At 47.2% G+C, this 25,975-nt stretch overlaps 1 protein-coding gene and 2 long non-coding RNA genes across 5 annotated transcripts in view; 1 reads left to right on the forward strand and 2 right to left on the reverse strand.

Moving 5' to 3' along the window:
- LOC309641080 overlaps positions 1 to 25,975 on the reverse strand; it is a 349,060-nt gene that overhangs the window by 46,712 nt on the left and 276,373 nt on the right. The gene's annotated exons all lie outside the window — the stretch shown is intronic.
- LOC309641093 overlaps positions 1 to 25,975 on the reverse strand; it is a 299,958-nt gene that overhangs the window by 13,680 nt on the left and 260,303 nt on the right. The window lies entirely within an intron of this gene.
- PACSIN2 (protein kinase C and casein kinase substrate in neurons 2) overlaps positions 5,993 to 25,975 on the forward strand; it is a 135,690-nt gene continuing 115,707 nt past the window's right edge. For 2 of the 3 annotated variants that reach the window (XM_082420629.1, XM_082420632.1), the window contains exon 1: positions 5,993 to 6,151. The gene's annotated coding sequence lies outside the window, so the exon portion shown is untranslated. The remainder of the gene's footprint in view (positions 6,152 to 25,975) is intronic. The other variant, XM_082420630.1, reaches the window with a different exon arrangement.

The raw sequence follows: 25,975 nt of genomic DNA on the forward strand, positions 1-25,975 counted from the left end.
ATCCGGAGGGATGGTGCCCACATTCCTTCGTGGGTGATGAGGCCAGTGAATCTGGCACTCACTTGGGCTGGAAGTCCACCTTCCCTGGACCATGCCCGCTTTTGGGAGCAGCGCCCCGTGGCTCTGCTTCTTGTGGGACGGGGGTGCAGGAGAGGGAGAGGGAGCGGGAGCGGGCACGTCCCCTGGGCCCTGCCAGGCCCCTCCCCTGCCTGCCCTCCCCTTTACAGATGAGGAGGGGCTCCCCGCTCCACCTCCGCACTGCACGCCACGTGGGATTTAGTTCCCCCACCAGGGATCAAACCCCTGCCCCCTTCAGCGGAAGCACAGAGTCTTTTTTTTTTTTTTTAATTATTATTTATTTATTTGGTTGCACCGGGTCTTAGTTGTGGCAGGTGGGCTCCTTAGCTGGGGCATGTGGGCTCCTTAGTTGTGGCATGCATGTGGGATCTAGTTCCCTGACCAGGGATCGAACCCGGGCCCCCTGCATTGGAAGCACGGAGTCTTACCCACTGTGCCACCAGGGAAGTCCCAAGGAGGCGCTTGATGGTTTGGGCCAATACCAACATCAGCATCGGTCGGGCGAGCGCCTGCTGTGCACTGGGCACCATGCAAAGTCCTTTTCATCCATTAGCATGTTTAATTCCTCCATGCCCCGCCCCCCCGCCCGGGCGGGTGGTGAGCCGCTGTTCCCCTGTCCAGATGAGGGCATTGAGGCTGGGAAGCGAGGTGACGTGTCCAAACCTGTAAACCTAAAACTGCTCTACAAAAACAAAAACAAAGCAAAAAAAGAACAAGGAACCCCTGAGCCTTTGCCTGAGTCCTAGGTTTCCCTAATTGTTGGCGGGGGACGGGGGGGGATTCTTTTTTGCAAAGGATAAAACTGGGCCTGTGGCCCTCAGGCCTCTCCTCCTTTCCTCTGACACCAGGAAGTGACCAGGACCTAATTAAATATTTAACCAGAGTTGGGGTGGAAGCTTGACCTCCAGCGCTGCTTCTTGTACTCCTGCCGTGACAGTAACATTGAGCCACATATAATCCCGATCCCTGGCTGAGGAGGGGGCCCAAGTCCCACCCACCTGGAAGTGCCCACGCCCAACCCAGGCGAGATGTGGACGCCCCCCAGGCAGAGCCCCTGTCTGGTGTTCACAGATGGTGATTCAACAAGTCAGGCATGGACACACGGATGAAGGTCACTCCTGGTCAGCAGAACCTTTGGTAATAGCTGGTCTGGGGGCCAAGAGCAGTCCTTGAGGGCTCCCCACTGTCTCCAACTGTGGTTTCAAAACCTCTTTATGTTTTTAATTGTGGGAGTCTTTCCATGACATCCTACATGTAATCAGTAGCAGCATTTTATTGGTGTACATTTATTTTATAATGTAAGTATTGGTGTACAACTTTTAAAAGTTCAAGTTCATAACATTTACATATTTTAAATGAACCAATATTATAAAATTAACCAATAATAAGAGCAATGTTACTTTTTTGATGAATACACAGTTTGAGACTGCTCCAGTTCTTTTTGTTTTGTTTTGTTTTTTATAGATTTTTTTCATTTATTTATTTTTTGGCTGCGTTGGGTCTTTGTTGCTGTGCGTGGGCTTTCTCTAGTTGCAGCGAGCGGGGGCTACTCCTCGTTGTGGTGCACAGGCTTCTCATTGCGGTGGCCTCTCTTGTTGCGGAGCATGGGCTCTAGGCGCGCAGGCTTCAGTAGCTGTGGCACGTGGGCTTCATAGTTGTGGCACGCGGGCTCAGTAGTTGTGGGGCACGGGCTTAGTTGCTCCATGGCATGTGGGATCTTCCCGGACCAGGGCCCGAACCTGTGTCCCCTGCATTGGCAGGCGGATTCTTAACCACTGCGCCACCAGGGAGGCACGACTGTTCCAGTTTTTAAAAACAATTAACTTCAGTATCTAATTTTATTTTGTATCAAGGAAATCTGGGTTCACCAGAATAGATGCACATGACAACACTGTAAAACAAAATCTTGCTTTACAATCACAGGATGACCTTCAATTTATCTGATCTGGGAGCCTGAAAAAGGGTAAGATGATACTTTGGATTCAGAATGGAATCACTGTGGTGTTCAGGACCTCCTCATCCTCCTGAAATTCAGGGACTCAAGGAAGGAGTTCCTGAGGGAGTTTATATCTTTATCACATGGTAGAAAATACAATGTATCACATAAAGTCTGGGCATTGCCAGGCCTTCATTCAAAGTTTCAAAACACTCAACTTGAACCTATTTGTCTCATTGTTGATACTTGTTCCACTTTGGCACCAATGGCAACACTGTAACCCTGAACTCCCCAAATGAGCTTTTCCACTTAGTAAAAGTTAGGGTATCTGTCAGTGTCAGGAATAGAGCTTCAAACTGTGTGAGGCATAAGAACCAATTGAGGAACTTGTGGAAAATGGGGTGATCCCAATGCAGGGCATCCTGGAGATGCCCACTTTGGGAAACGCGACCCAGACGACGTGACCATATCTTGCTGACTTTGGGAGGGAGCAGGCTCCAGGCCCAGGGGTCTTGCCCAGTGGTGTTGAGTTGAGCGTGGCGCATGTGAGTGGAGCCGTGTACTTGCTGGTACAGTTTTATGTGAGCAGACGCGTACAGGCCAGCATGGAGCAAAACAAAGCAAAGCAAGAAAGGCTGGGGTAATTGCCTCCTAATCAAGGACACATTTATATGGAATTCAGATCTTTACATGACTTGGCAGAGGAGAGCTTCATTCCAAGGTATATTCAGAAATGTGTTCCTCCGGCCTCAACAGTTAACACTTTGATGTCTCCAGAATATTAACAGTTGGTGCAGAGAGCATGTTCTTGGGCCCGTGTTCTTTTTTTAATCACAAATTTTTAAAAAGAGCACTTTTACAAAATGCAAATAGGTCCTTGGAAAACACTCAACAACCTCTGGCTGTGCCAGCTGTGTCCTAAGAGCATCACAGGTGTGATCTCAAGAATCCTTGCAGTTTCTCCAAGCGTTAGACTCTGTGATTATACCCATTTTACAGCTGAGAAAACTGAGACCTGGAGTGGCAAAGCAGATTGCCAGCATCACACGGCTACTCACTGCTCAGCTGCATGCTCCAGCCAAGCAGAACACTCCTGTCTCCCTGGACAGCAGGATTTCTTGTCTCTGGGCCTTTGCCCGCATCCTTTCCATCCACTTTGGCTCAGTTAAATATCACTGCCTTCAATATTGTCACCCTCCAGGGATCACTGCGGTCACTCATCGGGGAGGCCTCTTTTAGACTCTACGTCCTTGCTGAGTCTTCCCAGGAGCACAAACAGGACCCAGGTCCGTCCCTCCCTCAATCTACCCCATCCCTTGCCCTGCACAGTCTCTAAACATTGGAAGTAATTGTCGATCAAGTGAATATCTGTAACAGATTTTGATTTTTTTTTTTCTTGGAAGACACATGTATATCACTGTACAAGAACTGTATCTGGATGTTTTAAATTTTTTGGAGAACGTTTTGTTCTCTGTGAAAGTATGTTTTAACATCGGCTGTCTGTTTATACTGGCTGTTTAGTGGGAAATGGCTAATAAAGGACCAGTCAGCCTTTGCCCCAGACTCAGGTAATGAGCACATTTTGCAAGAAGGAGGGAGCTAAATGACATTGACAAAGCGTGACCATGTTAACTGCTCAGATACTAAGCACTCACGCCTGCATCCAGAGCTGCTTCCCGTGCTTTTACCTGATTTGCCCCATTTACTCCTTGCCACAGTCCTGTGAGGTGGGCTCTGTCATCACCCCCGTGTTACAGATTGGAACACAGAGATGCACAGAGCTGCAGCGACTTGCCCAAGGCCCCTCAGTGGGGGAGGAGCAGAGGCAGGATTGGGCTCCAGGCCTGTTTGGATGTGACGGGAGGAAGGTGGGTGCAACACTGTGAAATGTTTGTGGGGGTCAAAGTTGGGATGCTCACAGCTGGGAAAGGGGCGCTCTCTTTGGAAAAATAGCCTGATAAGCTGCTGGAACAGAGACGAGACTCAAAGAGCTGAGCAAGTGTCAGAGTTCTGGTGAAAGAAATGAGAGGAATTTTGTTTTTGTCTTCAGAAGGAAGGGGAGAGAAGAGAAGGGAGCCAGTGTGCAGAGGCCAGAGCGCTGCCTGGGTCACGTAGCCAGGTAGTGACCTCAGGGCCAAGAGGCCAAAAGGGCTCAGGAGGTGTCTCATGTTGCCAGGCCACTAGTGCCAGGCTGGATGCCTCCCTGTGGGGTCCAGTCTGCAGGAACCCCTGCTAGCTTCACCAGTGGTCGGCGTGACGGGGGATTATGTGAGTGTGTGTGCAAATGGAGACGGGGATGATGGCAAGGAGCAGCGAACATGTGGGAAAGAGCAGGAGGCTGGAGGCAGAGGTGACGCACTTGTTCGGAAACCATGGGGAGACTCTGGATCTTCACAGGGCCTGGAAAAGCAGTGCACCTGGAATTTCCCCAGATCTCAGAGGTCTGGGAGACCCCAGCTGATGACTGGGTTCTGCACACATGGTCCAGAGGTGTTTTGGGTGGCAGAGTGGTCCCTGAGGGCTGAGTCCTGGAGAATGGCAGGGAGTTCTTGGTAGTAGCTGGTCCTGGCACAGCATGGTAGTGCTTTTTTAAAATATATATATCAATTGTATCTCTTTTATTATTATTATTATTTTCATCGAAGTATAGTTGATTTACAATGTTGTGTTAATTTCTGCTGTACATCAGAGTGATTCAGTTTTACACATATATACTTTCTTTTCCATATTCTTTTCTGTTATGATTTATCACAGGATATTGAATATAGTTCCCTGTGCTATACAGTAGGGCCTTGTTGTTTATCCATCTTATATATAATAGTTTGTATCTGCTAACCCCAAACTCCCAATCCATCCCTCCCCCACCTCCCCTCCCCCTTTCTCTTTAGACTGTATGGATCCTTTTTTTTTTTGTCTTGATTTTATTTTTTTGTAACATCTTTATTGGAGTATAATTGCTTTACAATGGTGTGTTAGTTTCTGCTGTATAGCAAAGTGAATACATATATCCCCATATCCCCTCCCTCTTGCGTCTCCCTCCCACCCTCCCTACCCCACCCCTCTAGGTGGTCACAAAGCAGGTGGTGCCTTTCTTTTTCCTCTTTCTCAATTATTATTATCACAAGCACATTGCAACAGAACAAATACTTAAAAAGGGAAAAACCACTCTGTTTCTGGTCCTTGTGCAAATGTAGTAGCAGTTTTAGAGTCCCCGCCATTTCGTATCTGGCTTTTCCTTTTAACATTTTAGTTTAAGCGTTTTTCCATATTGCTGCACCATCGTCGTGATTATTTTCAAGGTGGTGATGTGGATCCACTTCAGGCCTGGGGTCTGGCTGACCAGGGTTTCTAATCCTGGCTCTGACATTTATTTATTTACTCCGGGCCGCCCCGCCCCCCACCACCCTGGCAAGTTACCTGGCATCGGTTCCCCAAACCCTCTCGTGGGCTCTGTGCACACGCGCGCGCGCGCGCGCACACACACACACACACACACACACACACACACACACCGCTCTCCGTCTTGCTTAAACTAAGCCGGCTCAAGTGAATCTGAGGAAGCCCTGACGACATTGGCTTCTGTGAGTGCCTTACGGGAGAAAACTTTCAGAAACACTACCTTCCCTGAATTCCCAGTTAAGTGCGGTGCTACCCTCCCGCGGTCCCCACCTCTGGGCGCCCGCAAAGCCGAAACACTGGCTCCAGGGAGTAAGTCCTGCTGACCTCAGCCTCTTGAGCGACTCGAGGAAAGTAACCCCAGCCGCCCTCTCCTCCGTTAAGTAGGCTCTCCCTCTTTGATTGACAGAGGTAGTCACCAATGACGCCCAGGGGAGGTCCCTCTGGCGCGCTAGGGGGCGTGCCGCCTCTTCACTCCTCTGGCCCAATCAGGGACGCCGAAGGGGCTTTGGGGCGGGGCACGGCTCCCAGCAGCCAGTGGCGCGAGCACAGCGGGCGCGGCGGGGGCGGGGCGCTCGGGGCTGGCGGCAGAAGCGGCCGCGGCGGGGCAGGGCAGGGCCGGGCAGTTCGGCCAGAGCGAGGGCGGGAGCCGGGCCGGGGCCGGAGCCGGATCCGGGGCAGGAGACGCGGTCGCGGCCAGACAAGGGTCCACGGCGTGTCGGGAGGCGAGCGGCGGCCAAGGTGAGGGGCACGCCGCGACGGTTGGGGCGCCGCGGGCGGACGCGGGGCGCTGGTCGGCGGCCGGGCCAGCGCCCTGTCAGGCCGCCACGCTGGGGCCGCGCTCCGCGCCCGAGGGCAGCCTCTGGGGCCGCGCCGCCGGCGCGCGAACTTCCTGTCGCTGTGGGAGGGGGTGTGTTCTGGGGCCACCGCGGGCGCCGAGGGGCGTCCGGGGGCCGAGGGGGGCGCCAGAGAGGACGTCGAGGGGCCTCCGGAGGGCGGGTGGGCTGGGCTTGAGGAAAGCTGGGGGCCGAGGGGTGCGGGGTTGGTGCGGGGGCGCCACAGAGGAGAGGACGAGTTCTCGGGTTGAGGGCTTGCTGGAGAGAGAAGTTGGGGAGCGGGGCCCGCGGAGGCAAGAGCGCTGCTGCAGAAGGGGGGACGGACGACTTTAGGAGAGACTTGGGGAGGGGACGCGGGGAAGCCGAGGGGTGCAGGGGTTCCCTGGGGGAAGCGCGGGCGGCTCGGGGAGCCGCGCCGGAGGAGAGGGGGCCCGGTAGGCGCCGGTTGGAGGGCAGGGCTGGGCCCGAGGGTGGCCTGGAGGGGAGGGGGCGGCCAGAGCAGGCGGGACACATATGCGGATGCGCTTATTTGGGGCGCTTTGATGACCGTCCTCCATTTCCTTCCTTCCCACCCTCCCTGTCCCTCTTCTGGTTCTGTGGGGCGGGGGGATGGCAAGCCCTTCTTTGTGAGCAGGTCCTAGGGCTGGGGGAACAGGCAGGAGAGGCTGGGGGTGTTTGCCCTGTTGCCCCTCGGAGTTTTCCCAGACCGTCATTTTTAGAAACGTGAGTTGCCAGCCTGCTGGGGCATCCGGAGAGGCCTGGGATTGGAGAGGTAGTGATTTCTGCTGCTGCTCGATTTCAGTGGCTTGTTGCGTTTCAGCTCCACCTGGGAAGGCTGGTTTTCTTTTCAGAGGAGTTGGTCAGGGCAGCGAGTTGTGCTGTCGCGGGGAGCCCCACACAGCTGCAGCCTTTGAGGATGCTGCTCTCGGGTTGGGTGCCTGAGGGAAGGTGGCCTTCAGGTGGGGTCTGTGCACCATTCCTGGGTCTTGTCTTCTCTCCTTTACCCCAACTGTCTTGTGTTTCTGTGGTGAAGGAGGGTTGGCTGCTCAGAGTCTCCACGGCTACTCATTACTCCGTTTACCAAACACGCCCTGGCTGTCCTGATGAAAATCAGGAGACCAGCTCAAAGGATTTAAACCTGGGCTACAGGCGGTGAGCTCACACCAATTCCTTCCCTTCTCTGCAGTTCCTTCCTCTCCAGTTATCCCAATATGCTGAAGTTCTGTTTTAACCCAGGGCAAGGGAGCCAACCAGGTGCGCTCGGTTGAATGCCAGCCCTCCCCTTCTTGCATGAAAGTTCTTATTCCACTTGATTCACAAGCCTGTCTACAGCCTCCCCATAGAGGCATTGAATGGGAGCCAGTGCAACTGGGGTTTCTCTTGATTCACATGGGAAACAATAATCTGTGTGCACTTAAACTTAATTCTAGAGTTTCACAGTCTCCTTGGTGAGGTTATGTTAGTTGAGATATGAGACCACTACATCAAAAACTTTTCTGTGGTGTGTTTTTCTTTTGACAATTGTCTTGAAGCTTTAAAGAAACTGGCCATTAGGCTGATGATATTTATTACTTGGGAAAGTAACGTAACACAGAGGAATAGATGAGTGATTAGGTCTGTACTCTTAATTCACTTTTTTGGAGAAGAATAAAAATTCATTTGAATGGAAATATCATTCTTAGCTCATGCTGTTGGGGAACTGAAACTTTGTTACTTTTAGTCTCAAATGTATAAGATATAGGTCATAATATTTAAATGATCTAAAAGCAGGCATATATAGAAAGCTGTATCTGTTTTTTTTAAATAAATACTCCATGTCCTTTTTTATAAAGCGTGTTGATTTTTAAAAATTCATTCATTCATTCATTCATTTATTTATTTGTGTCAGGTCTTAGTTGGGCGCGCGGGCTCAGTTGCCCCGCGGCATGTGGGATCTTAGTTCCCCAACCAGGGATCGAACCCATGTCCCCTACATTGGAAGGTGGAGTCTTAACCACTGGACCACCAGGGAAGTCCCAATATCTAGGTTTTGAACATGGCTTGTTGCTGGGAGATAAAGTTGTCTTTCCCCAGTCTTGGATGCCCAGTCCAGATCTCTGATGGCCAGGCAATTTCTGGGGTGGGAGATGAGGGGCATTTGTCCTTACATTTTTTCATTTCTTATTATTCACTTGAAAGTCTGTGCAGACCAAGTTAAGGGCCTGGTGCTCAGGTTTCCTCCTTCTGACCAGGTCACAGCTGATTCCAGGATGTTACGGAATATCAAAAAGGTGGCACAGATTCCTTAATAATGGTAATGGCACCTTGTGCTTAGAGATCATGATAGCTTTTACCAAGTGCTCTCTGGCTACCCTTACCTGCACCTCCCATCTGACTCGGGCCTGCCTTATCTGCCATCACATTGTACTGGTGACTTTGTGGAGGCCACCCTGTAGATCATTTGGGTAATGACCACGTTCACATGAGCGATAGTGCTGGCTCAGTTTTTTTCCAATTGAGATTGTTTGGAAGTGCAGCTGCATACCTGAAGGCAGCGCAGCAGTGCCTTAGTTACGAAGTCCGTCAGTGTGCATTCCACAGGTAGAGACCTTACTTTATGGCCCTGGCAGTGATCCTTCGCATACCTGAAAGCATGTCAGTGCCTGAAACCTGGTTCCTGATGGGCCCAGTAGTGGGCCCTGGGATGGCTGTGTAGGAGTTCCTTGAGACTGGTGGTATTCAGACGATTATGCTATGCTGACTGGAGGCAGTGTTAAAAGAAGAATTCTCAGAGTATTCTGCGCAATGCAACATTCTTGGCGTATGTGTGGTTCCAAAGGTAGCTATTTGAGGGGCAGTGGCCATCTAAGAGCACAAGCTTTGGTATTTTGATTAAAAACACAAAATAACAAAAACTCCTTACTTATGTTATATATTAGTTTGTAGTCATTCCCATGATTGTATGTTTATCTGTTTGCTTAATAAAACAGAGCATCATGTAGTCTAGTTTTCGTGTTTCCTAGAATAAAATCTTTATTTTCAATATTAAAACATCATCTGAGTGTTTCCTGACATTAGGCACTGAAAGAACAACATATGAGAATATAGAATGGATAAAACGCTATCTCAACAATCAAAGGCCTCAGAAGCATTAAGAAAAAAAAAAAAAAGGATGGAAATTTTGCTATAACTTTAGAAACCACGTGTGTGGTTGTTTTTGTTTTTTTTTTAATTTATTTTTGGCTGCGTTGGGTCTTCGTTGCTGCGCGCAGGCTTCCTCTAGTTGTGGTGAGTGGGGGCTGCTCTTCGTTGCGGCGCGCGGGCTTCTCACTGCGGTGGCTTCTCTTTGTTGCGGAGCACGGGCTCTAAAGCACAGGCTCAGTAGTTGTGGCTCAGGGGCTTAGTTGCTCCACGGCATGTGGGATCTTCCTGGACCAGGGCTCGAACCCGTGTCCCCTACATTGGCAGGCGGATTCTTAACCACTGCGCCACCAGGGAAGTCCCTTTTTTTTGTTTTTAATTTATTTATTTAGCTATATGAGCTTTATGTGACTTTTTTCCTCCCTGGAATGTGGGATAGTAGAGGGGGAGGAGCATAGATGGAGACTAGGAACCCTGGGCTCTGTCCAGCCTTTTCCTGACTAACCCTGAGGCCTAGGACAATCGTGTATCTTATGGTCTCAGTTTTCATGTTTGTAAAAGGAGAGGCTTAGAGGTTCTTAACCTTTTGAGAATCTGATAACAACTATGGACTTCTTCCCAGAAGGCACACTTGTGGACAGCGTCAGAGGCCTGGACCCCAGATTAGGAATTCCTGGATCATCCCATCTCTAAGCTCCCTCTCACCTCTGATATTCTGTAATCCTATTTTCCTGTTCATCTTTGAGCTAATAATAATGATGACTTGTATTTATGGAAGACACATTCCAAAGCATTTTCACCTCTCATTTTTTGTCCCCAAAATATTTCTGAACAGCGTGGGTGGTGATGGTTATTCCTTCTTCTGATGGAGAAAGGGGTACCAGACCTGTCCACCACTTTAGTAGCATTACACAGCCAGCGGCCTGTCCTGGGACCAGAGTCAGGGCTCCTGGTTGCCAGCTTGGGGTTTTTCCATTAGGTTTTGCTTCCTTGGTGGTTGGTTATGTTTGGCAGTGTAAATATCCCAGAATGTGTCGCTTGCAGAGGAAATACTTGTGCATCTGCTGAAAGGACTGTTTTTTTGTCTGAATTTGGATCACTAAACACCTTTCTGCCTGACTGTCAAAAGGTTACTTATTTTGTTTTTGTTATTTTTTTGTGCCATACTTTTCATAGGGAAACATTTGTGGGACTTGAGCGTTTTGAGCAGAGTTGTTTAATGTTTATTGATTAAAGAGTACATTGAGATGATTACTTTTCAGTTGAGTGGCACTTGAGAAACTTGTGAAATAAATGTTAAGTGAAAATTCCAAACATTTGACTGGTTCTGTCGAATATGTCCTCACAGATGAGACTTTTCCTGCAGCCTGAGAGGCCCCTCCCTGGGCCCAGAGCCGCTGGGTGGGTTTGAGAGTTGGGTGTGGATTGTGCCCATGACCATGACTATCCAACAGTGACTTCTTGTGGCCTTCTGGCCAGATTCTGAATATTTTAGGGACGGGTTTTTTCCAGTTTATTAACAGAATACAGTGTATCAGCTATATAAAAGGCTTGTGTAAGCAAAAGAATACTAAACTTTAAAGCCTCACAGATGTTAAATGGTTTATTCCTGATGAAAAGAATCATCATAATAAAGATGTTTTGAATAATCAGACATGGAGGTAATAGGATGGTATACAGTAGGTACCACTCAAATGTGGTATATGTGTGTGTCCTCCAGTCTTCCTATTATGTTACGTCTGATACCTGTAAGGAGATTGGCCGACATCATTCACTTTCCAGGAATGGAAAAGGGTATTTGCTCATTTCACAGTGCATTTCTTTAGAATACTGGAGAGGATGAGGCAGACATGCACAGCCTCACTGACATCGAACATAAAGCCTGATGTCATGTGTCAGCTTCCCTAGGTGAGTTGCTCTCCAGAGAGGCATTGGTGAGGAGATGAGGCTGTTAGAGGGCAAGGCCCACGATGAAGTGTGAACTCCAGGCTGCCGCCACCGTGCAGGGATGGCATCCAGTTAACTACACAACCTGCCGTGAGGTCTGCTAGTATTCACGGGCCCTTCTCTGACCAGGAAACTTGCATCTGTTGGCTCTTTTCTTCCAGAGGCCTGTCTGTGATTTATATATTGATAGAGCGGCAGAGTTGTCAGTAATGAGCTGGGGAACTCCATTAGGCTGCTATGTCGAAGTACCTGCTTTTTATTTAAAGTTCACTCCCGGGCTGAGTGTTTGGAAGGAGTGTATGCCGATGACGGGAACTGGGCAAGGTGGGTCGGAGGGAGCCTTCCTGGCCACTGTGTGTGCTGTGCCCCTGACGCTTGTGTCTCCTCACAGTTCTGGGATCCCGAGATTCAGGTGACTGTTAGTCAGGAGGTGAGCTTAGAAGCAATCCCATCTTTGTGACAGTAGCAGATAGGAGTGTGTACAAAGTTGGGGCAGACACAGGAGGGTGGATCTGACCGCCCTCAGGACACTGCACAGAAGCTGGCCTTCAGGGAGGTGACTTCGGAGTGGTTTTGCCGCTCTCCAGGCAGAGGCACGGAGTTGTAAAGAACGTGGGGGTGTGAGGGGGCTGCTGAGGGTGGAGGGGGGGAAGGCTGGGTGGGCAGACTTCAGGTTGTGTGACCTGCCTTGCAGGCCAAGCTCAGGTTTGGACCTCCTCCTGAAGGGTGGAGTTCAATGGGGAGCTGTTTTGGGGCAGTAGACACAGCAGGTTGAAGCTCTGCACGAAGTGAGAGGTCAGGTGAGAAGTCAGAGATGCAGATGGGGGAGGGGTGATTCAAGTGGCTTATTTTAACAAAAGTCACTTATGTCCCTGGAGGCTCAAGGATTAGTGTGGAAGTTCTTAGGAAGCAGTGCTAAACTCTGATGAGAGGGGCTTCCACAGTAGGACTGGCGTCAGTCTTAACTCAGTTCCTTTGCCTGAATTTACGTTTTTAGTTGGTAATACAGCAGCTGCCTGGGTTCTGCTTCTCTTTTCATATGGCTTATGCTCACAAATCCATGCAGTTAGTGAGTAACCTTCACCGCCAGTTCCTGCAGAAAAAAGGGAGTATTTGCAGTAAGGTATAGGAAGTAGCGTGGTTTCAGAGCCACACAGCCCTGGGTTTGAGTTCCAGCTCTACTACTAGGTAACCGTGGTCTTCCTTGGCCAAATACTTCAACATCCCCAAAACCAGGATACTGACAGCCCCCTCCTCATACGACTTGGGGAGGGCAATGTGAGGGAGTGGACCGTAGACCCCGAGAGCTCAGCACCTGTGCCTGGTTCATGGTGCCAGCTCAGTAACTTTGGTATCGCTCAAAGTGCAGTGTCTACTTGAGTGAGTTTGCTAATTAAGAGAAATATATGTTTAAAGGGCTCAAACTGATGTTATATTATCCAATGCTATTGAAAATCCTTCTAAGATGTGTTATTTTCTCAGCCTAAGTGTATTCAGTGTACTTGGACCTCTCCTTGGTGACTCAGGGTCACAGGGATGCTGTTGAGATTGTCGGCACGGATGAGGCTTCTGACCCTGCATGGAACACCCTCCCATCCCACCCCTAACAGGGCCTGTCTTGTCTCTTCTTTCCACCTCCAGGCTTCTCTCTGATTCTGTCCCCTTTGTTGGGGTGAAGGCCTGAGGGCGATCTTTTCTTTCCTGGGTTTTGAGGGCAGCCCTGCCACACAGAGGCCTTGCTCCCGTCTGGGTTGGTGATTCTGTGCTTGAGTTGAATGTTACCTAGGTTATAGAAAACCTGACATTTGGTGTTGTGACTAGCCTTAGTGACTCAGAATTGGAAGGGACCATGTGTGATGGTGACAGTAGCTCATACTTAAGTAATGAAAAATTTAAAGGCTTGAAAAAGCAAATTGTAAAGCAATAGGTATACTCATCACAAGTGTAAAATATTAAAACAATATATAGCAACTGTAGTGAAGGTTGTAGAATTACGGAAAGTTTCTCCTTGATTTACAAACTATTCCATTGCCCTTTTACTTTTAGAATTAATATTTAAGTAATAACTTGACTCTGTAATTAAAAAAAACATTTATATATATAAATGGCTTGATTGTGTAGGCATTTTCAGTTTACTAGGAATTTTCCCATAGTCCTGATTTTGTTTTCAGAACAGCCTTGTTGGTCTGCTCCCCTCTTCATTCTTCAGAGGAGGATAAGAGGGAGGACTGGAGGGTCATTGGTTTTGCCTGAGGCTGGCCAGCCAGGACCCCAGGTGGGCCTCAGCCCAAGTCTATAGCTCTTAGAGAGCCTAGTTACGGGGGTCTCTGCCGGGGCCTGCAGGGTGGTCTTTCACATATAGAATAAGCTGTGGCTAGTGCTTTGAAGTTTCCTATTGAATAAATGAAATTTTATTATTGTAAAGTGATACCCAAACCATAGTTTGTGAACATTTTCATATTTTAAACTACGTTTGTGTTCCATTGTATCCAATTACGTTGTCGCCAACTGAGCGTGCCAAGTCTGTGAGTTGTGGTCTTCAGAAGAACCACAGAGCAGGCTCTGCACCCCATGTGGACCTCCAGGCCTGCTGTTAGTGGGTTTTGTAGCTGACTGATTGCTGGAGGATGGAGCTGGCCTACCTGGGTACTGTTTAGCTTGGACATGACAATGTTTTAATTAAGGAAGCAATTGTGCCCTCTGCACCAGTGAAGGTAACCATCAGCTGAGGAGCATGGGCAGCCAATGAGGAGGGTAGATCAGGGGCAGGGCATCACTGTCTGGGACAGGCCTCTGGGGGTTTCTGAGGGACCATACAAGAAACTTCACGCTCCTGCTCATTTAATTCTTGCAACAAGATAAAGTTCACTTTACGCATGAGTAAACCAAAGCTCTGAGAGATGAAGTGACCTTCACAGGGTCACCGGCAGAGCTGACCCTCAGCCTGGCTCTGAAGCCACACTTATCTGCTGTCTTGAATAAGTGGATTCTGAGTCACTTGCCCTCAAATATGAAAAAAATCTTTAAGTTAATCTTCCTTCCCCACTTCTCAGAAACATAGAAAAGAGGCAAGTTATGTGGTCTTTTGTTTAAGACAGGATCTATGCCTACAACTAACTTGATTAAGATAATCCAAAAGTTTGCAATAATTTACGAAATGGGGAGATAAGGGCAGAAAGGGAGAGGCTTCTAAACAGTCCAGAGCTCCTGGCTTAGGTGGGAGTGCTCTCGCCTCGCCTTGGTGTCATATGAGATTGAAAAAGCACTTACTTAGGGGAGGGACTTTCCTGGTGGCGCAGTGGTTAAGAATCCTTCTGCCAATGCAGGGGACATGGGTTTGAGCCCGTCTGGGGTCCGGGAAGATCCCACATGCCACGGAGCAACTAAGCCCGTGTGCCACAACTACTGAGCCTGTGCTCTAGAGCCCGCGAGCCACAACTACTGAAGCCCGCGCGCCTAGAGCCCGTGCTCCACAACAAGAGAAGCCACCGCAATGAAGAGTAGCCCCCGCTCACCACAACTAGAGAAAGCCTGCGCGCAGCAACGAAGACCCAACGCAGCCATAAATAAACAAACAAATAAAAAATTTAAAAAATAAAAATTAAAAAAAGAGAAAAAGCACTTATTTAGGGGAGAAGAAATTACATTTCTGTAAAGCATTCATTTGCACTACACTTTGTAAAAGCTTCACATTTTGTTGACATTGTGATATCAAATGAACATCATTTGTACAGGTAATTTAGAGCAGATCTTTGTTTTTATGCTTGTAAATATTTGTCACTTTTGTGTCAAAAGGCTTTTTTTTGTTTTGTGTTTTTGCTTTCTAGTCTTTTAAAAATTGAAGGTACAACATAGGAAATAGAGTTTTGTTTTTTTTTTTTTAATAAAGAACTCTGTATTTTACTTTGCATATGCATAGGGGTTTTTATGTATCTTAGAAGCAGTAGCTGCCACCTACTGACTACTTTGTTCCACACTTCAGAAGAGGCAAGAGGCATTGCCTCTTTCTGTCCTCACAGCAACACTCAAGGCTCTGAGGTTACCAGTTTGAACATGAGGGCCCTGCAGGTAGTGAGATCATGTGCTTAGTCCAAGGTCATCAGTGTTGTAAACAGGGGAGAGAATTTGAAGCCTGCACTGGCTACATGGGGTTGTCCCCTTCTCGTCAATCTACACTGTCACAATTGTATTCTTCAGATTCCCTTATTTTATCAAATATCATGTTTTTATCATTGTCCTTAAAAAGATTTTTAATGGTTGTGTAATCCTGTTAATGTAATGAGGTTAAAACATTCCCCTAATGCTGGACATTTTAGGTTATTTCCACTTTTTTTTTTTTTTTTTTTTGCTATTGTAGATGAATTTGCAGTTTACAGTTTCATTTTTCTTTTTTCATTTGTGTAATTAGTTCCTGGGTATAAATTCCCAGAAATAGAAATCTTGGATTAAAGGGTATGAACATCTTAGAGTGTTTTGAAAGCCTACTCCGTTGCTTCTGGGTTTATCTTTCTGATATTTATGGATGAAAAAAATTGAGGGATTTTTTTTTTTTTCTCTCTCTAAAATGCTTTGGCCTTTAGAACTTCCAAGTATCTGTGAGATAAACTTTTGTGAGGTTTTCTTAAATGAGTCACATTTCCTCCTAAGTTTCTGGATATCATTTTACTTGAATTAGATGTTTTTACTTTCATAAACAAGAAACAGTCTTTGAAAAAGTCCTTACTACTTTCTTTATTGATCATCTGAGCCAATGTTCTGCATTCCCTAGGTTGTAAATGTTTATGGTTGCATTCCTTCATCAATTCAGCTGTCATGATACTCTGAACCACAGTCTCTCTGAACTTGTTCGTCTTTTCTTTTCCTCACTTGAAATACGCATAGTGGGAAAGACCATGCAAGGTTGTTTCTGCTGGTATCGTCACATATCAGGACAGCCTGGGGGATCTCGCGATCCTTTGGATTTTGCCTGTGTAGCTTCTAGATGCTGCTCTCACAGACATTCCTACCATTGCTAGAGGCAAACATCTCAGAGAAATACTGGGAGGTTTGTTTGGCTGCAGTGCGCAGCATGTGGAACTTCCCCGACCAGGGATCGAACCCGTGCCCCCAGTATTGGAAGCACGGATTCTTAACCACTGGACCACCAGGGAAGTTCGAGAAGTATTGGGAGGTTTATAGTGTTGGTGCTTACACTTTTTTTTTTCCTTTTCTTTTCTTTTTTTTTTGTCTTGTTTGTTTTTCTGTTCTGAAGTCACTGTGTCCTTTACCATGTCCCTTCACCATGGGCTGGCTTACTTTTTCACCTTCCATTGTTCCTTAGGTATTCACCTGAAGATTAAGTGGAGTCCTATTTTCCTGGTGGTTCATATTCAGGGTCTGCAAAGGAAAAGGTGCTTAGCAGGGACAAGGAGGGCCCCAGGTGGGGAGCAGTGGCCAGACCTCAACTCTCACCCTCGGGTTCTCTCCCTTGGATTCCTGCTGTGCCTCCATCACACTCCTCCACCCCCAGAAGGCTGCTTCCTCTTTAGTTCTCTGGCCTCATCCTGGGCAAAAACTCCTCTTTTCTTGGTTCCTCTTATCCTAGCTAAGAAAGTCTGACGTTCACAACACAACAAAACAGAAAACATTACTATGTACTAAGGTAGAAATTAGAGGAAATAATCACAAACAACACAGAAGCATAACAAGAGTGTTGTTTCTCGGGCACAAGTAGGTTTTTGATGCCAGCACTGTAGGGCTAGTCTGACTGCATTGGCTCAGCTCGGTGCTGCCTAGCTTCCTGCTTCCCCTCCCTACCCGTTTATTTAGTCAATAAACCCAAATTTTAGAGTAATACTTTGCTCTGTGCTGGGTAATCTGTGTTTTTATCACAAGTACAGAAATTGTACTTTGCCCTGGTTTCCACAGACGCCTAAACATGTCTAAGTTGGCTGTTGCCTGGGCAACTGGCCGAGCTGTTGGCTGTGTGTGTGGTGAAGGCTCTGGTAGAGGCTGGGTGGAAGCACCAAGGCATCCTTATGGCTTCTCAACCAAGCTGGATGGTAACTACCAAGCCCCAGAGGCACACGCTTTTGGCTTCCCTTTGTCTTTTCCACGTTTCCTGTTTTATTTCCTGAGAAATCTCTGCCCAATTGCCCCAGCTTGGCAGGGTGTGGCATGTCATGGAATGGGGCTACTTTATTTCAGGACATGGACCTTTGGACCATGAGGCATGATTCCTTAGCAGCCTTTAACCTCAGCTTTATTCTGGGTTGGACAGGTGCACATTGTTCCATCAAGTTTCTTCTGCTTCTTAGAACTGGGGCCGGTGACTGGAGTCCAGAGCTAGGCCTTGCCTGAGAGTCCCACAAAAAAAGGGCCTTGAAGTGGGGCCCTGGTGGTAGTCCTGGCCATGCGGAAGTCATGGAAAAAAAAAATTTGATTGGATAATTGGAGTGCTGCAGTATGCCTCCTTTTATGAAAACCGAGTGAAGTGGTTGGTATAGTACATTCCAGACTTTTTTTATCTTTTGGATTTCTTTCTTTCCTTCTTGCTCTTGCAGGTGTGGGTCTGAAGTTGCTTGATTGGGGGTGGGCTGGGCTGGGCTGTCTCATTGTCTCCCTTTATTTTTAAAAATTTATTTATTTATTTATTTTTGGCTGTGTTGGGTCTTTGTTGCTGTGCGCAGGCTTTCTCTAGTTGCAGTGAGCAGGGCTACTCTTCGTTGTGGTGCACGGGCTTCTCACTGCGGTGGCTTCTCTCGTGGAGCACGGGCTCTAGGCGCGCGGGCTCAGTAGTTGTGGCTCGCGGGCTCTAGAGCGCAGGCTCAGTAGTTGTGGCGCACGGGCTTAGTTGCTCCGCGGCATGTGGAATCTTCCCGGACCAGGGCTCAAACCCGTGTCCCCTGCATTGGCAGAAGGATTTTTAACCACTGCGCCACCAGGGAAGTCCCTCATTGTCTCACTTTAAAGTTCAGACAAGTCACCTTCCTTGAAGTTTTTTTTTTGCTCCAGAATTGGAGCAAATCTCCAGAATTGTTATTTTCGACTTGTGCTTTTTTGTCTGTAACTTCCAGTAGGAACTTACAGGTTCATGAAATTTAGAAATAGTTGAAAATAACATGCTCTCTTAACTAACAAGTAAAGAAGCAGGGGAAAAAAACCCCCCAAACCTTTAAATCCCTGCCTTACAGAAACTTAATGTTAGTGGTGTGATTGGAAGAGACGGAGGCCCACTCTCGAGAGGCGAACTCTGTCAGCAACCTACCCCCCACTGCACCCCGCCCCAGAACTCCTGGGGGGGGTGGGTAAGAAGAGGGGCTTTCCCTCCCTGGGGTAGGGGTAGAAGATTGCCAGTATCTACAGGGGCTGCAAAGGCTCCTGCTGTAGATGGGGGGCTGGCTTTTGGTCCCAGGTTGCTCTCCCCTGTAGGAGGGCCTTCTTGGAGCAGTGGGACAAGCGCTGCTGAGTTCTGGTTATGGGCCAGCCTGATGTTCTGTGCTGCAGGTGTTACGTGGCGAGTTTATCACGTCACAAGCTCTGCAGGCAGATTGCCTGGGCTTGAATCCCAGTTCTGCAATTTATGGTGGGTCCTTGGGCAAGTTACTGATCTCTCTGTGCCTCAGTTACCTCACCTCTAAAATGGGGATAATGATAGGATTGTTGTGAGGACTGGATGAATGGGTATGTGTCCTGTACTTGGTTGGGGCAGTGCTACACTTTTAGAGCCCCATTTAGTGTAGCCATTGTGTGCCTCTGAGCCTCCCAACTGTCCTGCCACGTGACTCTTTGATTCTCACTTTACAGTTGAAAAAACAGGCTCACAGAAGCTTAATAACTCCTTAGACCCAGATCTGCCTTCAGGTTCTCTCTTCAGTGCACTAGTGGTTCCCCACAGGGACCCTGGTTCTCCAGGACGCTAGGGGATGATTACAAAGGGATGGCTCACTCACAACTATACCCACCAGGCATACTTTGTAGGGGGATTTTTTTTTTTTCTTTTTTTACTGCCCCTGTACACAAGCAAAGACACACAGACACACAAAACATTTATATGTTACTGTATAAAAATGATGGCTGTGCTTACGATGAATAAAATACCAATTCATTTTAAAGCTTGAATTTATTGTAGCCTTTTGTCACCTTGATTTCCTCAATCATTGAATGCGAAAAGTACTATCATCTAGGGATCTAAGGACCTTGTTAATATTAAAAAAGGGTCCTTTTGGGGGGAGAATTCAGTAGATGTTTATTGTTGCCCTTTTCTTGCCCTGTATTTTTTTTTCAAATTAAAAAAATAAATAAATTTATTTATTTTTGGCTGCATTGGGTCTTTGTTGTTGCACGCGGGCTTTCTTTAGTTGCGGGGAGCCGGGGCTACTCTTCGTTGCGGTGCACGGGCTCTAGGCACGTGGGCTTCAGTAGCCGTGGCACGCGGGCTCTAGAGTGCAAGCTCAGTAGTTGTTTGCCCTGTATTTTAGTGTATGTCTTTCTGTATGTCTGGCATCTGCATGCCTCCTCAAGGCTCAGGGCATGTTGTGGAGATGGAGTCTCCATTGTGGCTGGGCCGAACTGTGAGCTGGAAGCAAGGTTGGGAGCCCAGAATCCATACCAGGTTCAAACAGGAGGAACATCTGAAGTCTCCATGGGAGCAAAGAAGGTACTTACACCTGAGGGATCTTGAATTCTGCCGGATCCCTCGATTCTCTGAGGCATTGATTCTGGTTCACCCTCACTAGTGTCTCCTAGGGTGCCTTCCTGGGGCAGAGTGATACATATATATTTTTATTTTTATTTTTTATTTTTTCATATATATTTTTAATTTTTATTTTTTAAAAAATATTATTTTATTTTATTTTATTTTTGTCCGCATCAGGTCTTAATTGCAGCAGTGGGATCTTTCGTTGCAGCGCGTGGGATCTTTCATTGCAGCACGCAGGCTTTTCTCTAGTTGTGGCTCGCTTGCTCAGTAATTGCGGCGCACGGGCTTAGTTGCCTCACGGCATGTGGGATCTTAGTTCCTTGACCAGGGATCGAACCCGTGTCCCCTGCATTGGAAGGCGGATTCTTAACCACTGGACCACCAAGGAAGTCCTTATATTTTTTAATTCAACAAATTCCTGCTCCTCTTTAACGTAAGGCTCTAGTTGCAAAGTACATTCCCGAATCCAAACCACAGACTTAAAGGCTGGGGCCTGCCCCTGGCTAAGCTGCCAGTTGCATGGTGGCCAGCCCCTGAGAGGCCTTCTCTTTTCTAGGAAAGCTCTCCTCTTTGTTAGATTTTGCTCTGCAATTTTACTTCCCTACTCACCTAACCTTGGTCATCGGTGTTCTGATATATGTGCTTGAAACTCAGCACTGTGTTTCTTGACCTTTATTTGGGTCTCAGATCTCCTTCAGAATTTCATGAAAACAGATTACATCCCCCCACCCCCCCCCCCGCAAAATGGACACAAACATTTTTGCATTCACTTCTGACAGGTTCATAAATCCCCATTCATTTAATGAACAAATATTTGAATTTCTGTCATGTGCCAGACATAGTTCTAGGCACTGGGGTTACAGCAGAAACACAGTAGACCAAGACCATACATTCTAGTCGGGGGAGACAGAATATGGTTAGACAACTCGTGTCCCTTATGGAGGGAAGGTCAGCCTCGGTGGGCTGGAGCATCCAGGCCTCATCCTGCCTGCTTGGGGCTAGGCTCTTTGCCAACCTCCCAGTTCACTTCCAACTTTCACCTTCCTGAACTGGTTTTTGACGTCACCATCATTATCGCATAGATTTTTAACGATTTAATATTTATTGAGGCGTATTTTGTGCCAGGTACTCTACTTTTCCATGCATGATTACACTTACTCTTATGACAACTTTGTTTTGCAGGTGGAAAGCTGGCCTTAGAGAGGTTAAGTGACAGGCCTCATAGCTAGGAAGTGTGGTGCTTTTGATCAGTCTGCAGCTTAGGATTGTGGAATTCAGCAAGCCAGGCCTGAGGACATCATCAGAAATGGCAACAAAAATTAAGTGTGACCATTTTGTCCTGGACATGTCCATTCTCTGACTGGTTCCTTTAGCGGTCAGAAATTTTTCACCTGTCACATCAAATTGCCTTGCTCAAGGCTGGAAACATGAGTGGAACATGCTTTCAGGCCTCTACATGGTAGACGTTACAGATACTTGAAGTTACCAAATATATATATTTACTGTTAGCAAGATTGCATAATTCCATCCTCAGTCCCAAATAACTGCCTATGAGTGACATTTGAAATGCACATTATTTAGTACTTGGCTAAAGAGATTTATATGCACACTGTTTTTTCCACACCAGACAGTTATTTTCTTGTTTTAATTTTTAAGGCACTACCCAATGAACAGAATAACTTCCTGAAAAGTTGCTTTAAAAAACTTTGTATTCTCTGCAGAGGGTGGAATGAAACAGTATTAGTGACCTTGACTCAGCCCCTGACATAACAGAGTCATTATTCTGACTGGAGGTTTGCAAGCTGCCATCCCCCTGGCATTAACAGCTGTTAGTTCTTTAAATATTTACGTTTAATAACTTTATATCTCTGCTTCCTTCTAAGGCTTGCTGCAACTTCATGTCAAACACAAAACTGCACCTTTGAAGTTATTTTGAAACGTGACTAAATGCCAGGGTGAAGTTTCTCTATAGCCATCTCACGTCATGGAGGAACACTTGGACTGTGGGTCTGGCTCAGTGCTAATTAAATGTTGCAGTGTCCAGCCGTCCTTCCTGGGCAGCTGGGTCCGGAGAAGCCCTGAGGCTCGGAGGGGGAAGTTGTCCCTTTGTTATGTGACCAAGGGGCGACTGTTGGAAGTCGAGTCCTGAGAGAGTCCGGGAGGTGTTCTAAATGGAGTTTCCAGTCTAAAAGGTCAGGCAGGGTTGGAGGAGTCTAGGTTTGAAGCCCAACCTGTAGGATTTCTGAGCACGGTGGGTTGGAGAAGGCATCTGTTGTGGCTTCTTTCCCTGGCCTCCCCTTCTAGATGATAATTCCCTGTCCCAGTAACCCCTTACCCAATTGCAAGACCCGTTTGGGCCTCTTCCCTGGCTGTGTCCCACCGGACCGGGTGGACCATGCCATCGTGTACATATGCTTCAGGTTGAGAGGTGGTCAAGTGGTGGCTGTGCGCAGGGCGTGTGTGTGTGGATGGGGCTTGGGTGTGCAGGCTGGAGTGTCCCCACAAGTGCACTGGGGGTCCTTGTGGAGCAGGGCACTCACTGCTCTGGATTCATTGTGTATCTGACTTTTGGAAATAACAAAGTCCATACTTACTTATTGAGTGTGCTTGTCCCATGCCACCTCTGCTGCTCACGGTACCCTGCGGAGCTTGGAGGTGTCCCTCCCTGTCTCATAGCTGGGGCTTGGGGAGGTGGGTTCAACATCAGGCCTCCCCTGCTCGGCTGTTCTTAGCATTAAATCAACCACACCAGAGGAGGACCGCTTGCACTGTGCCATTTTACCCAAAGTCTCCTTCTAAGACTTGGCTGATTGAGGTCTTTTAGATTTTGTTAGCATTCTGGCACAGTATCAGAAGGATTCTAGTTTATATCATGGTCTTTTTTAGAGCTCATATTTTATTTTCATTTTATCCATGGACTTAAGCCTGGAAGATTCCCAGCGAACAGCTTTAACGTTGTCATATATAACTTTTCTTTGCCTCAAAGCACAGATACTTTGGCTCGGGGGTAAATAGCTCTTCTAGAAACAAGTCAGTTCACTTCAGCAGCAGCAAAGCAGCGCTCCAGGAACCTTTCAGGGCACATTCTTCTTGTGACTTCTTGTCCTCCAGGAGGGGAGGGACACAGTGTCTCGGGTCACTGCCCTAGCTGCAGTGTCCCACAGTACACGTGACTATCCCAGTGCGTTGGAGCTGGAGTGCCGTCCCTCCAGAAGTAGCTCCAGGTTGGAGATGGAGACAAGCGTGGGGACTGCCTGAGGACTGTGGAGTCTTCAGCGTGTCCCCAGCCCAGAGGGTCACAAGAGCTGGTCTGAAACCGTGTTCTCACAGTGTAGTTTTTATGTGTTAAGATTAGCAACTGCATTTTCTTGGGAAGGATTCTTTTAGTATAAGATGGTGACCTTTTATCTTTCAGTTTTTTTTTTTTTTTTGGCTGTGTTGTGTCTTCGTTGCTGTGCGTGGGCTTTCTCTAGTTGTGTCGAGAGGGGGCTACTCTTCGTTGTGGTGTGCGGGCTTCTCATTGCGGTGGCTTCTCTTGCTGCGGAGCACTGACTTTAGGCGCGCGGGCTTCAGTAGTTGTGGCTCACGGGCTCTAGAGCGCAGGCTCAGTAGTTGTGGCGCACGGGCTTAGTTGCTCCGCGGCATGTGGGATCTTCCCAGACCAGGGCTCGAACCCGTGTCCCCTATATTGGCAGGCGGATTCTTAACCACTGCGCCACCAGGGAAGTCCTGTATTTTTTAGTTTTAAAATGTCTTTTCTTTTGGTGTTGTTGATATGAGCTGGTAGTTTTTTAAAGAGTATCCTTACTTAACAAAATAAAAAGTTAGCAGCCTTATGTAATTCTCCAAAATTCTAAACAGTTTTATTGAGTATAACTGACAGTAAGTTGCACATATTTAAAGTATACAATTTGATAAGGTTTGACGTATGAACACACCTGTTAAACCATCACCACACTCAAGATAATGAACATATCTGTCACCCCCCAGAGTTTCCCTGAGCCACTTTATAGCTCCTCCCACCTGCCCCTCACTATACCCAGGCAACTGTTGGTCTGCTTTCTGTCACTGTAGATTAGTTTGCATTTTCTAGAATTTTATATAAATAGAATCATACAGTGTACGCTTTTTTTTTTTGTCTGGCTTCTTTCACTCAGCAAAATTATTTTGGGATTCATCCATGTTGTAGCATATATCAGTGTTTCATTCTTTTTAATCCAGTGTATGGATATGCCACAGTTTGTTTATCCATTCACCTACTGATGGACATTTGGGCTGTTTGTAGTTTAGGGCTGTTACTAATAAAGCTGTTATGAACATTTGTGTACCAGTCTTTGTATAGACGTATGTTTTCATAGCTCTTGGGTAGATACTAGAGTCGTATGACTTGTTGATAATGGTGGTGTTGGTTTAACTTTTTAAGACACTGCCAAATTATTCTCTATTTCTAAAGTGCTGAACCATGTTACATTCTCATGAGCAGTGAGTGAGAATTCCAGTTCCTCCATATCTTTGCTAATATTTGGTATGGTCATCTTTTTAATTTTTGCCATTTTAATAGGTCTGTAGTGGTGTCTCATTGTGGTTTTAATTTGCATGTCCCTAATGACCAGTGATGTTGAGCATCTTTTCAAGTGCTTGTTTGCTGTCTATATCTTCCTTGGTGAACTATGTATTCAAATCATTTGCCCATTTAAAAAATTGGGGGTTTTATTTTATTAATTAGCTTTGAGATTTCTTCATATATTCTGGATATAAGTCCTTATATATGATTTGCAAATATTTTCTCCCAGTCTGTAGCTTGTCTTCATTCTCTTGACGGTGTGTTTTGAAGAGCGGAAGTTTAAAAAATTTGATGAAGTCAGTTTGTTCTTCTATGGTTTGTGCATTTTTGGTTGGTGTCATAACTAAAATCTTTGCCTAACCAAGGTGACAAATGTTTTCTCGTAGAGATTTTATAGTTTTACATTTAGGTCTGTGATCCATTTTGAGTTATTTTTTGTGTATGGTGTAAGGTATGGATTGAAATTTAGTTTTTGCCTGTGGATGTCCAATTGTTTCAGTACTATTTGTTGAAAAGTCCTCCACATTTGAAGGGGGGGGAGAAGTTTTTAGTTGGTGAAATCCAAAGGTTTGGGAATTGTGGTTCTAGGCACCCTGATTTCTCCCCTTTCATGACAGTTTCACATAGCCTGGCTTTCTCTTTATTTCATGCATGTCTTGAGCCCCTTGATGGCAGAGGTGCTACCACTGGGCAGCATGTGAGTCAGGGGCTGGGTGATGCCTGCTGGGATCGAGGCGGTCTCTTCCCCTACTCCGGACCTTCCAGATCCCTGGGCACAGAGCCTTGAAGGTCTTTCTGGTGGGTGGGTTCCGGGCAGTGTCTCATTTCCAGAGGTGACTGTGAAGGCCTGCCAGGTACAGAGAAGTGCAGGGACAATAAGCCTTCTGTGCCTGGATGGGTGGGGGTGTGCCCAGGCTGGGGATGTGGCTGCAGTTGAGGAAGGTGGGAGGGGCCGTTCTCTTCTGTGTGGGCTGGCAGCAGTGTGACCTGTCATCAGACTGAGAGAATGTGGCTCCACTCTGGGCTCCTGGTCCGCCTCAGCTCAGCTTTATGACTGTGTGTGCAGGGAATGGGTGTTCATTCTTCTTTTCTCTTCAGTCACAAAGGGGTCTGAGAGGCCTCCACCTTTGTACCACTACCCAGCAGCTTCACAGGGGGCAGTAAAATGTTTGTCCGCTTTTTACCCGTGTGCGGTTCTCTTGGCTCATATACTGCTGGTATTACTAGTACTAGCACTACTAGTACCATCACCAGCATCTAACAGCAATGGAGCTTTTCCTCTGCTCTAAACCCTTTACCTGTGTTACCCATATAGTCCTCACAGCAACCCTATAGGGTGGCTACAGCCCATTTTACAGATGCGGAAACTGAGACACAGAGAAGGCCAGGTGTGAGAAGTCTTTGGGCCGTGCTTTCCA

This window comes from Balaenoptera physalus (assembly GCF_965194825.1).
Source record: "Balaenoptera physalus genome assembly, chromosome: 13".
Lineage (NCBI taxonomy): Eukaryota > Metazoa > Chordata > Mammalia > Artiodactyla > Balaenopteridae > Balaenoptera > Balaenoptera physalus.